Genomic DNA, 13,807 nt, shown 5'->3' on the forward strand with positions numbered 1-13,807 from the left:
CTAATTTGTGTAAGATGTTGCATTTGAAAATTGAAGCCCTTATTCTTTACATAGACATTTATTCCAAGTTTACTCTAATAGAGTCTCTGTCACTTTATTACTAAGGAGAGCTTCTTTATTCATTAAACTCTGAGACTATTGGTTATCTATCAGACTTCTCCCTCTTTGGCCCATGCTACTCTAACCCATCTGAGTTCTCTATGTCTTTTTCTCCTTCTTTGTTTTTGCTGCTAGTCTGCAGTGAAGGAAAGAGAATTTTAAGTTTGTTTTTGTTGTTGTTGTTGTTTTGTTTTGTTTTGTTTTGTTTTTGTTTTTTTGGTGGGAAGAGTCAGTTCCTGATTGGAACCGAGCTGAGAACAGATTCTTTCACTGTGTAGGAACTACCTATAGTGGTACTCTGTTCCATGCATTTAATAGAGGTCAGTGAATATTTGCAGAATTGGTTTGAATTGACTACAGTTTATATCTTCAAAGATTCCCTACAATACCCCTTTTTGAGTTTATGTATTTGCTTAACCAGTTCAGGCCCAGTCACCATGGCTTACATGTGTCCCATGTTTCTCCCTTCCTTTCCACTTTAACCATATAACCAACAAACAAAGAAGAAAAATTGGAAGTGGATATTTAAAACAACTGTAAAACTATCTTCCTTCTTTATCAGCAATTTATGCCAGAATCACTCTCCTAATTATTACTATTTTTTGGCAAATGTGATTAAAGTTTAGCATATGTACAGAAAATTAAGAAAATAGTGAGTTACAGCTTGACAAAATTTTACGAAGTCAACCTACCCACATAATCAGCACTTAGATCTTGAAACAAACTTACAAGCTTGCCAGAAGTCCTGTCATATTCCACAGGGTCACTAGCCCCAGCAAAGACAACTACTCCCCACTTTCCAGACTCCTAATAACAAGTGTTGGTTTTGTCTGTTTTAAAACCGTTATATAGAAAGGAATGGCACAGTGTGTACTCTTTTGTGTCAGATTTCCTTTGATCAGCATTGTATTTGTAATATTTACTCATACCTTGAGTGTTATAGTTCAGAACCCTTCTCATTTTGTCTGCTTGGCAAGACCCAGACTCCTGCTCAGTTATCCTTAGGTCCTCCTATGGGTGACTTTGAACTAGGGGGACGCATCTTCTCAAACTGATTTTTGAGTTGCTAAGGACCCCCAAGTGGAAAGCAATGAAGCCTTTTAAAATCTGTGTTTCAAGTCTCAGGTACCGCTAACTAACATGGAAAACTGAGAAGCTTCAAGAATGGTGGTCTAGTTTATTGGCCAATAATTAGATGTGCAATCAGTGAAGTCAGGCTCACAAACTAGTTACTGAATTTTCCAGGAGAGGAGCCAATGCTTTGAGGTTCCTCTGCAACAGCTATGAGGAATAAGTTAAAGGTATTCTTTAATTTATAGCAGTTTTCCAGTCACCATGATAGTTCCTAGCCCACCCATACTCCTGGAGAAACCTGCCAGGAGTTTTGTCTAGCTAGGCTAGTTGAGCATAGGAATGCCGTCATTTGGAAGGAATTGATACTGTCGTATTTGATGGATAAAAGCTAAGCAAAATGTGACCTCTCAGAGCACTGAGTTCCCTCCAGCTGCATCACTGATTAACTTTGGAGAGATGGTATAATTGCAATGGAGTCTGGGGCTCTGAATTCTTGTCCTAGTTTTGTCCCTAACTCATTGTGAAAGTTTCACCAAAGTACTTGGACCTTAGTTTCCTCCTGGAAAAAAAAAACAAAAACAAAAACCCAGAATGATAAAACTCTGTGGTCCCTGAAGTCTCTATTGTTCCTTGTGTGACTGCTAATCCTCACTTTTGTGCCTTTCTTGGTCTTGCTCCAGCTTCCTGGCTGATAACCCCTGTCCATCATGCTTGTCTGGAAAGACTCTCTTCCACCAAACCTTTCAGAATTAGTCTCCCTCCATACTACTCTCTCTCATGTGGAAGCTGTCAACATCAATGTGTGATGCTGCTTCACCCTTTGTTGGTCATGTTGCTTTGTAACATTGTTCTCCTTTCCCACACTTGGCATTATCATGTCTACTCTCAAGGACTTAAGAGTCCATCTAGACATCCTTTTGCAATTTTCCAGAGTATCTCATCTCATGTGCTGAACAGAAAGACTCCATGAGGTTTGTATTACTAATCTCCAAATCTTTAAAGAACAGATTAGGATTCACTCTATCCTGTCCTGAAATATACTTCTACTCTCTCCACTCCCCAAACTCAAAGATGGCAATTGTTCAACAGTGTGAGATCCTTCTGCTGAGATGAACATGAGCAATGGGCACTCTGGGTAGCAGAGAAGACAGAAAATGAGGAGCCAGGCAAAAGACAAACCATAATCACCTAGTCTTTAAACAATAACAACAACTATTTAACAAGTAAAAAAAGATTATTGCTTGCTTAATCTGATAAAAGGTATTTATTTAAAAATTTCAACAAACATTAAAGTTAACGACTCAGGAAACAACAGATATTGGAGAAAATGCAGAGAAAGGGGAACCCTTTTATGCTGCTGGTGTGACTGCAAGCTGGTGCAGCCACTCTGGAAAACACTATAGAGCTTCCTCAAAAAGCTAAAAATAGAGCTACCCTACAACCTAGCAATTGGCACTACTAGGTATTTATCCAAAGGATACAAACAGTGATTCAAAGGGGCACATGTACCTCTGTGTTTATGGCAGCAATGTCCACATTAGCCAAAATATGGAAAGGGCCCAGACAAATAAATGGATAAAGAAGATGTGGTATACATATATACAGTGGAATATTACTCAGCTATCAAAAATAATGAAATCTTGCCATTTGCAATGACACAAATGGAACTAGAGGGTATTATGCTAAGTGATATAAGTCAATCAGAGAAAGAAAAATACCATATGATCTCACTCACGTGTGGAATTTAAGAAACAAAACAGATGAACATAGGGGAAGGGAAGGAAAAATAAAATAAGATAAAAATTGAGAGGGAAGCAAACCATAAGAGACACTGAAACTTGGAAAAAAAACTGAGGGTTGCTGGAGGGGAGGGGAGTGGGGAGATGGGGTAACTAGGTAATGAGCATTAAGGAGGGCACATGATATAATGAGCACCAAGTGTTATATGCAACTGATGAATCACTAAATTCTACCTCTGAAACTGAAAAAAAAGAAAGGCAGCCTGCTATCATTGAAGGTGTCTCATTTCCAAGTATGTTACTTCTATCAAAAAAAAGAGAAAATAAACAGTTGTCCTGCTTTAGGAAAAAAAAAAAAAGCGTTTCAGTAAACATCCGCAATAGAGAAATGTCAAAAACATCCCCTTTAAAATCAGGAGCATGATAAGAATTTTTGGTATCCCCATTTCTAACATTGTTTAGGATATCCTAGCCAGAGCTGTAAGATAAGCAAATATAAATACACACAAACACCCCCCCCCACACACACACACCATAAAGGAGAAAAGAATAGGAAGGAAAAAAATGCACTCTATTCATTGATTATATAATTGTTTACATAGAAGATCTAAACGTGTTACAGGTTAGAGTTAGGGCATTAAAATTCTGTTAAGCAGTACAGCCTCTGAAGCTGTGCTGTCTAGATTTGAGACTTTAAATCTTATTCCATCACTTACCAACTGTGTTTGTTCAAGTATTTTGAGACACAGCCATCAAGTCTACAGTAGAGAGGAGGAAACAGTAGTGTTCAGGGTGAAATCCGGGTCATAATGTAGGTGTGATGCATGGGAAAGGAAGGGAACAAAGACGATAGGGTTGGAGAGTCTACTTCCTCAGCCATGTTGAGGAGGAGACTGTTAGCCACAGTCATCTGTTATGGGAGTCCTGTTTCTGCCATACTCCCTTGTTGTTCAGGAGCAACCTGAAGGCAAGCTTGGTCTTGATACAAATGGGGTGATAGATCTAGAGGGATAGCAGCAGAGTCTGCTCATCAACTATGCTCCTGGTAGCAAGAGATCTGATTGGTACATTTTCTAGAACACCACATCAACTATAACCCTGGACCAAGAACTAATCTATCTGTCTTCACACTAAAACTCATCATAAGGGTTGCACACATTCTTTACCTATGATATCTGTTCTGTTGTGCACCCCTGAGCCTTTCACATAAGACATTGTTCCTATCACTGAACTCTTTCTCAAGGTGACCAGTGATCCTCCCAGTACCTATCCAATGGCTAGGTCTCAATCTCTTAGATTCAATAGATCTATTAGCAGCATTGGATAGCGTTGGCCACTCCCCCCATCTTGAGATACTCCCTTGACTTGGCTTCTGGGTCTTGATCTTCTGACCTCAGTGCTTACTCCTTCTCAGACTCCCTTGATGGTTTGTTTTCAACCTTCTGATCTCTGAGATGCTGACCTGACCCAGGTCTTGGTCCTCAGATTTCTTCTCTATCTACATTGACACTTTAAGTAATCTTATGTAATTTTATGATTCTGGTTGGATTCTAAATTTCATCATATCACACCTCCCTATCTAGTACAGATCTTTCTGCTCAACTCCAAAAGCTGCTCTAACCAAAACTCTTAGTGTCTCCTTGATTCTTCTTTCTCACACCCCATATAGAATCTATTGGAATTCCTGTCAACTCTGCCTTCAAAGACACCTAGAGTCCAACTGGTCTTCACTTTTTTCAGTGCTGCTGCCCTGGGCTCAGCCTCTGTCACTTCTCCTCTGGGTTATTAGCAAGAATTTCCTCATGGTTCTCCCTACTGCAGCTGTTTCTAGTGTATAGCATATTCTGAATCTTAAGCAACCAAAATGAATTTTTAAGTTACTCTATGTCTTCCATCTTAAAGACCTTCAGTGGCTCTCTATTGCATTCAGCCAACTTCTGATAATGATCCACAAGGGCCCTTGTGATCTGACTTCTGCTACCTCTAATCTCTTCTGAGATGCTTTCCCTACTTGCTCTGTTCTGTCAACACTGATTTAGTCTTCCCAGAATGCCAGGTACATCCCTGCCTCAGGATGTTTGCACTTCCATTTCCCTTGACCTGGAGGATTCTTCTCCTATACCTACATATCTTACTGCCTCACTTCCTTTAAGACTTTTTTCAAATGCCACCTGAGTAGTGAGGGCTTCCATAATCCATAATCACTGCATGTAAAATAGCAACCTTCCACCATGGCACTTCCTGACCTTCTCACCCTGACCTCTATTTCCCTACAGCACATATTATCATTTGGCCAGTCATGTATTTACCTACTTATTTATATATGTTCTCTCTCTTTTTAACATTCATACTAAAATTCCAGGCTCCATAAGGAGCAGAGACTTCATCTGTTTTATTTATACTATATTCCCAGTGTTTGACACAGAGCAAACAAACGATAAAATAGACTGCTCTATGCCCTATTTTGTGCATATCAAATTCTAATTTGTGTAAGATGTTGCATTTGAAAATTGAAGCCCTTATTCTTTACATAGACATTTATTCCAAGTTTACTCTAATAGAGTCTCTGTCACTTTATTACTAAGGAGAGCTTCTTTATTCATTAAACTCTGAGACTATTGGTTATCTATCAGACTTCTCCCTCTTTGGCCCATGCTACTCTAACCCATCTGAGTTCTCTATGTCTTTTTCTCCTTCTTTGTTTTTGCTGCTAGTCTGCAGTGAAGGAAAGAGAATTTTAAGTTTGTTTTTGTTGTTGTTGTTGTTGTTGTTGTTGTTGTTTTGTTTTGTTTTGTTTTGTTTTTGTTTTTTTGGTGGGAAGAGTCAGTTCCTGATTGGAACCGAGCTGAGAACAGATTCTTTCACTGTGTAGGAACTACCTATAGTGGTACTCTGTTCCATGCATTTAATAGAGGTCAGTGAATATTTGCAGAATTGGTTTGAATTGACTACAGTTTATATCTTCAAAGATTCCCTACAATACCCCTTTTTGAGTTTATGTATTTGCTTAACCAGTTCAGGCCCAGTCACCATGGCTTACATGTGTCCCATGTTTCTCCCTTCCTTTCCACTTTAACCATATAACCAACAAACAAAGAAGAAAAATTGGAAGTGGATATTTAAAACAACTGTGAAACTATCTTCCTTCTTTATCAGCAATTTATGCCAGAATCACTCTCCTAATTATTACTATTTTTTGGCAAATGTGATTAAAGTTTAGCATATGTACAGAAAATTAAGAAAATAGTGAGTTACAGCTTGACAAAATTTTACGAAGTCAACCTACCCACATAATCAGCACTTAGATCTTGAAACAAACTTACAAGCTTGCCAGAAGTCCTGTCATATTCCACAGGGTCACTAGCCCCAGCAAAGACAACTACTCCCCACTTTCCAGACTCCTAATAACAAGTGTTGGTTTTGTTTGTTTTAAAACCGTTATATAGAAAGGAATGGCACAGTGTGTACTCTTTTGTGTCAGATTTCCTTTGATCAGCATTGTATTTGTAATATTTACTCATACCTTGAGTGTTATAGTTCAGAACCCTTCTCATTTTGTCTGCTTGGCAAGACCCAGACTCCTGCTCAGTTATCCTTAGGTCCTCCTATGGGTGACTTTGAACTAGGGGGACGCATCTTCTCAAACTGATTTTTGAGTTGCTAAGGACCCCCAAGTGGAAAGCAATGAAGCCTTTTAAAATCTGTGTTTCAAGTCTCAGGTACCGCTAACTAACATGGAAAACTGAGAAGCTTCAAGAATGGTGGTCTAGTTTATTGGCCAATAATTAGATGTGCAATCAGTGAAGTCAGGCTCACAAACTAGTTACTGAATTTTCCAGGAGAGGAGCCAATGCTTTGAGGTTCCTCTGCAACAGCTATGAGGAATAAGTTAAAGGTATTCTTTAATTTATAGCAGTTTTCCAGTCACCATGATAGTTCCTAGCCCACCCATACTCCTGGAGAAACCTGCCAGGAGTTTTGTCTAGCTAGGCTAGTTGAGCATAGGAATGCCGTCATTTGGAAGGAATTGATACTGTCGTATTTGATGGATAAAAGCTAAGCAAAATGTGACCTCTCAGAGCACTGAGTTCCCTCCAGCTGCATCACTGATTAACTTTGGAGAGATGGTATAATTGCAATGGAGTCTGGGGCTCTGAATTCTTGTCCTAGTTTTGTCCCTAACTCATTGTGAAAGTTTCACCAAAGTACTTGGACCTTAGTTTCCTCCTGGAAAAAAAAAACAAAAACAAAAACCCAGAATGATAAAACTCTGTGGTCCCTGAAGTCTCTATTGTTCCTTGTGTGACTGCTAATCCTCACTTTTGTGCCTTTCTTGGTCTTGCTCCAGCTTCCTGGCTGATAACCCCTGTCCATCATGCTTGTCTGGAAAGACTCTCTTCCACCAAACCTTTCAGAATTAGTCTCCCTCCATACTACTCTCTCTCATGTGGAAGCTGTCAACATCAATGTGTGATGCTGCTTCACCCTTTGTTGGTCATGTTGCTTTGTAACATTGTTCTCCTTTCCCACACTTGGCATTATCATGTCTACTCTCAAGGACTTAAGAGTCCATCTAGACATCCTTTTGCAATTTTCCAGAGTATCTCATCTCATGTGCTGAACAGAAAGACTCCATGAGGTTTGTATTACTAATCTCCAAATCTTTAAAGAACAGATTAGGATTCACTCTATCCTGTCCTGAAATATACTTCTACTCTCTCCACTCCCCAAACTCAAAGATGGCAATTGTTCAACAGTGTGAGATCCTTCTGCTGAGATGAACATGAGCAATGGGCACTCTGGGTAGCAGAGAAGACAGAAAATGAGGAGCCAGGCAAAAGACAAACCATAATCACCTAGTCTTTAAACAATAACAACAACTATTTAACAAGTAAAAAAAGATTATTGCTTGCTTAATCTGATAAAAGGTATTTATTTAAAAATTTCAACAAACATTAAAGTTAACGACTCAGGAAACAACAGATATTGGAGAAAATGCAGAGAAAGGGGAACCCTTTTATGCTGCTGGTGTGACTGCAAGCTGGTGCAGCCACTCTGGAAAACACTATAGAGCTTCCTCAAAAAGCTAAAAATAGAGCTACCCTACAACCTAGCAATTGGCACTACTAGGTATTTATCCAAAGGATACAAACAGTGATTCAAAGGGGCACATGTACCTCTGTGTTTATGGCAGCAATGTCCACATTAGCCAAAATATGGAAAGGGCCCAGACAAATAAATGGATAAAGAAGATGTGGTATACATATATACAGTGGAATATTACTCAGCTATCAAAAATAATGAAATCTTGCCATTTGCAATGACACAAATGGAACTAGAGGGTATTATGCTAAGTGATATAAGTCAATCAGAGAAAGAAAAATACCATATGATCTCACTCACGTGTGGAATTTAAGAAACAAAACAGATGAACATAGGGGAAGGGAAGGAAAAATAAAATAAGATAAAAATTGAGAGGGAAGCAAACCATAAGAGACACTGAAACTTGGAAAAAAAACTGAGGGTTGCTGGAGGGGAGGGGAGTGGGGAGATGGGGTAACTAGGTAATGAGCATTAAGGAGGGCACATGATATAATGAGCACCAAGTGTTATATGCAACTGATGAATCACTAAATTCTACCTCTGAAACTGAAAAAAAAGAAAGGCAGCCTGCTATCATTGAAGGTGTCTCATTTCCAAGTATGTTACTTCTATCAAAAAAAAGAGAAAATAAACAGTTGTCCTGCTTTAGGAAAAAAAAAAAAAGCGTTTCAGTAAACATCCGCAATAGAGAAATGTCAAAAACATCCCCTTTAAAATCAGGAGCATGATAAGAATTTTTGGTATCCCCATTTCTAACATTGTTTAGGATATCCTAGCCAGAGCTGTAAGATAAGCAAATATAAATACACACAAACACCCCCCCCCACACACACACACCATAAAGGAGAAAAGAATAGGAAGGAAAAAAATGCACTCTATTCATTGATTATATAATTGTTTACATAGAAGATCTAAACGTGTTACAGGTATGATATTAGAGTTAGTAAGAGAATTTACTAATATTTCATGATATAAAATTGATATATAAAAGTCAACTGCATTTCTATATACCAGAAACTGCAGTTGACACTGCGGGATAAGGGGAATGGGAGATTATTCTATAAATCAGATCACTCTCTGAAACAAGTGACGCAAGTCCCAATCTAAGCTCTGTCCTCAGTACCTGGCAAACATGGGTCCTTTCACTTGAACTCCCCAAATGAGGAGAGAGCATTGTCTATAGAAAATCAAACAATAGTAAAACAAGCTAAAAATTGAACTGTCTCTTATTAGCACTGAGAGTAGGCAATTCTCAAAAAATGTCCGTGATGAAATGTTGGCCTATTCCCTGAAAAGTATTTTTTCCCCTAGGCTTTAAGTAACTGCAACAGTTACTGTTTCATTTTAAAAATATATAGGTAAGCTTGAATACATATGACCTCATTCTTGTGACGTTTTTATAAATATTGCATTTTTTCTTAGCCATTAGATTGCAGCGTGCAGTAATATGGAGGTCACTTTGGAGAACTCCCCCCTATATAGTCAGTGTCCCACCACATGCGGGCTCAGCTAGGTGTATTTGTTTTCTTTCTTTCTTTCTTTCTTTCTTTCTTTCTTTCTTTCTTTCTTTCTTTCTTTCTTCCTTCCTTCCTTCCTTCCTTCCTTCCTTCCTTCCTTCCTTCCTTTCTTTCTTCTTTCTCTCTTTTTCTTTTTCTTTTTTTTTTTTTTGTGTGTGTGTGTGTACTTGTTTTCAAAGTAAGTTTGTGATGGTTTGGAGTCTTTGGAACTCTATTCCAGCAAAATGTGTGTTGCCAACTTCTCTTGCTTTGCCTTTGACTGGATGTGAACAATTGATTAGAATCAAACAACTGTGGCATGGAAATCCTAAAGATGATGGAATGGAACCTGAGTACTATGGTTGTCACTTTATGTGATCACATCAGACTTTCACTTGTGTTTAAAATGTAAAATAATGAAATAGAGGGCTGTCATTAGCAGCCCAACCGTCATGGCCATCTTTCTCTCTAAGTCGGGACAAGTTATTCATTTCAACATGGTGTGCAGATGGTTGACATTTAGGAGGTGAAATGCAAACAATTTGCCATCTCACTTATAGGTCTTTTCCAATGTAGAATCCCATGGTTTTTTGTTTTTGTTTTGTTTTAAGATCATATTTATTTATTCATGAGAGACACAGAGACACAGGCAGAGACACAGGCAGAGGGAGAAGCAGGCTCCATGCAGGAAGCCCAAGGTGGGACTCAATCCCGAGTCTCCAGGATCACACCCTGGGCTGAAGGGAGGCACTAAAATGCTGAGCCACCCGGGCTGCCCAGAATCCCATTAAAAAAAAAAAAAGATCAAAATTATTTTTATATGTTTTTCATACAAACATATATTATTTTGTGTATTTATTATTTTTTTAATAATAAATTTATTTTTTATAAAGGTGTTCAATTTGCCAACATACAGAATAACACCCAGTGCTAATCCCGTCAAGTGCCCCCCTCAGTGCCCATCATCCATTCACCCCCAGCCCCCGCCCTCCTCCCCTTCCACCACACCTGGTCCGTTTCCCAGAGTTAGGAGTCTTCATGTTCTGTCTCCCTTTCTGATATTTCCTACCCATTTCTTCTCCCTTCCCTTCTATTTTGTGTACTTAATCTGCAGGAAGGAAAGGGTGGATCACATCATTTTTCAACCTTCTTTCTTCCAATTCTGAAATTTTAATCTCTCCCTGTGTGGTGCCTCATGATGTTCCTTCCCTAACTCACCTTTGTTTGCAAACACAATCACCTGAAATGGCATACGTCCACACTTGGGTTGCCTACAAACCTTAGAGTAGCAGGAAACTTTGTCTGTGAAATCAACAACTGTGACTATATAATTGGGGGGAAAATACGCTCTATATTTCAAAGCCGGGGGCACTGGTTGGGGAATAGAACAGAGGAAGAAGAGGTTTCCTAGGGGCAGATGTAGGAGCTGGTTCATTCATGTCAGTAAGGAAACATGGCCCGTGGCCATAAGGGCCTCCCATGGTGACTCACAGTGCCCTAAAATGAAATTTGTTTATTCTGGGACTCATTTTATCATCTAGCCCTGGAGTTATTTAAGCTCCTAAAAGCTTGTAGGTAGTAAGTGGTGTGGGGTGCCAGAAAAAGTAATTGGATTAATGCACTTCTATCTCAGATTACTGCCAAATTAGTCTGTGGTATGTGGGCTTTTTTGTGTTATTCTGAGTGTGGCGTAATACAACCAGCTGCTCTGTGACTTTATTATCCTCCTTACATCAGACCCACCCAACCAGCCCCATCTCATCTTGTCACATCCCCAAACTGCACCCTTTAAAGTCCCTATACAGTACCGCCCAGCCCTATTCCCTTCTTGGTTTCAGCCTTTCACTTCTTCCCAGGCTTCGTGATGCAATTAAACAAAACCAAACCAAAATCTTTGTAATTGTATCAAAGCCCTATCAATTGTAATTTCAGTAACTGGAAACGTATAATAATTCAACCATGACCTGACAGCAAGATATCTCTGCAATCTCCATGCAGAGGGACGTTAAGAGGAAGAAACAGGGTGTAGGACATCAGATGTCACATGTAACCAACCAGGAAAAGGAAGGATTTTACGGGTCTCAATCAACACATTGTTTTTTGTCAATGATCTACAATTAATTAGAACTGGATCAGAGTTTTGTGGCGTGAAGAGCAATGGCCTCAGCGTCAGATGATCAGGGTGCAAAGTCTTGCTCTGTCACCTTCTCTGTGATGCTGGGAACTCTAATGTTTGAGGCTGTCTTAACTGCTTCACAGCATTATAATACAAGAAGTAATCATGAAAAACTTTATATGTTAGTAACTTATAAAAACATAAGATTGTTTTGAAAATCATTGATTTAGGTCCTATTTAGTAATAATTCACAACTAACTATGATTACTCTATGAAACAGTGTTACAATTATACTTTTAAAAGAATCTTCTAAAATTTCGAATTTTGATGATTCAAAATGGCTTTCCCTAGATTAATTCCCATCCATGAAGCTGTGCCTGTAGCACATCAAGTATCTCTTACAAACTGTCTTTGCTGAGCCCAATGGTCATCTCTTCCCCCATATTTGATTTACATGTTGAGTTTCAGAATGGATGAGGTTATGAGTTCCTGAAGCAATTATTCCACTGAGATATTTAATTTTTGCCAGATAATCTGTCATTCCCATATTATTTTGTGGATTTAAAAATGAGATGTAGCTAGACTTTTCACAGGTGGAAGTGAGCATTGTTGAGTTCAGCTTTGACGTTTTGAGTGCCAATTTTACTTGACCTGGGTTTTGATAACTACATTGATACAGATTACTGTTCTCTTCTCCTCAGTGGCAATCCTTAAGAGATACTGCAATGATCTTAACAGCCCATTCAATCAACTTTTCAGAATCTTCCAGGTGACTCTCCTAGGGCCTTTGGTTTTCCTAAGAGACTTTTGTCTCTGTTACTTGATGAATGAAAATTTCTTTGTAATAACATTTTCTTTACTTTCATTAGACATATTCTATCGTCAGTCTGAAAGTTGGATATGTCTTGAAAAGGCAGAAAGAAGAAAATATACAACACCCTTAATGCTACACACAAGAACAAATAACTGTTGCTTGGTTTTTGCTGTATAGCTTTCCAAATTTTCCTCTGCCATTCCGTGCATTTTATTACAATTAAATGGAATATTATGGCTTTTCTTATTATAAAAAGTGATATAAGATTGCTGCAGAAACACTTTCAAGTGAAAAAAAAAAAAAAAAAAAACCTAGAATCTGATACCCAGAGATAAAGGCTATTTAATTTTTACTGTGCAGCCTTCCAATCTTTTCCTATGGCTATCTATACTTTTAATTAGAATTTAAGTAACTTTTACCACTTTCTGTCACTGTAAAAGAAATATAAATTCAAGGTAAAAAATCAGAAAATAGGCAGAAGAAAGGCTAAAAATTACCCATAATGTCACCACACAAAGGTGAGCATCCTAATATGGGCACATCCTCTTCTAGGGCTTATATTGGGCAACTTTAATGCCCATATATGATTTTTTTATACAAAAACCAGATGATACCAACCATATTGATTTGCAATTTCCTTTCATTAACTCAATCATATAGAATGACTGTGTTCCTATATCATTAAGTTTTTTCATAAAACACAAATACTAATGACTCATCGTATTGTATTAAGTTAATATCCCTTGACTTGTTGAATCAATTTCCTATTTGAGGGGGATATTTGAAATGTCTCCATTTTCTCATAATTATTAGCAATGCTGCAATGAACCATGCTCGACTATTTTTTGTGTGCATCTTTTTGTATTTCCTAAGGATAGATGCCTAGAAACAGAATTTGGAAGGTTTTGGGTTCATTTTGATGAATTGTCTTCATGTATCTTTTAATAATTTATATTCCCCATAGCAGAGTGCCTTTTCCTGCAGCTCTGCCAAAATTGACTATTATTTCTTTTTATTTTATATTTTTTCATATTTGAGTGTTGAAATGGCAAATATTAATATTCTGGTTTTAATTTATTTTATATTCCTTTTGATTACATTTGCCTTTAAACCACATGCTTACCAGTATATCCTCTAAATTGGTAGAAAATTGCTTTGATAGTAAAAACAATGGGACAAGAGAAATTTCTGATCTTCCAGTTGTGTGAAGGAGCCAGTGAAAATTGCAGTAAATGTTCACTGGTTCATGTGTCCATTTGTTCATTTATTTATCATTTGACAAATATTTACTGAACACCTTCTCTATGCTAGGCCTTTTCTAAGAGCTGGGACTGTAGAGGTGAACACTACTGATATAGAGTCCTCA

Source organism: Vulpes lagopus, chromosome 11 (genome assembly GCF_018345385.1).
Source record: "Vulpes lagopus strain Blue_001 chromosome 11, ASM1834538v1, whole genome shotgun sequence".
Taxonomy (NCBI): Eukaryota; Metazoa; Chordata; class Mammalia; order Carnivora; family Canidae; genus Vulpes; species Vulpes lagopus.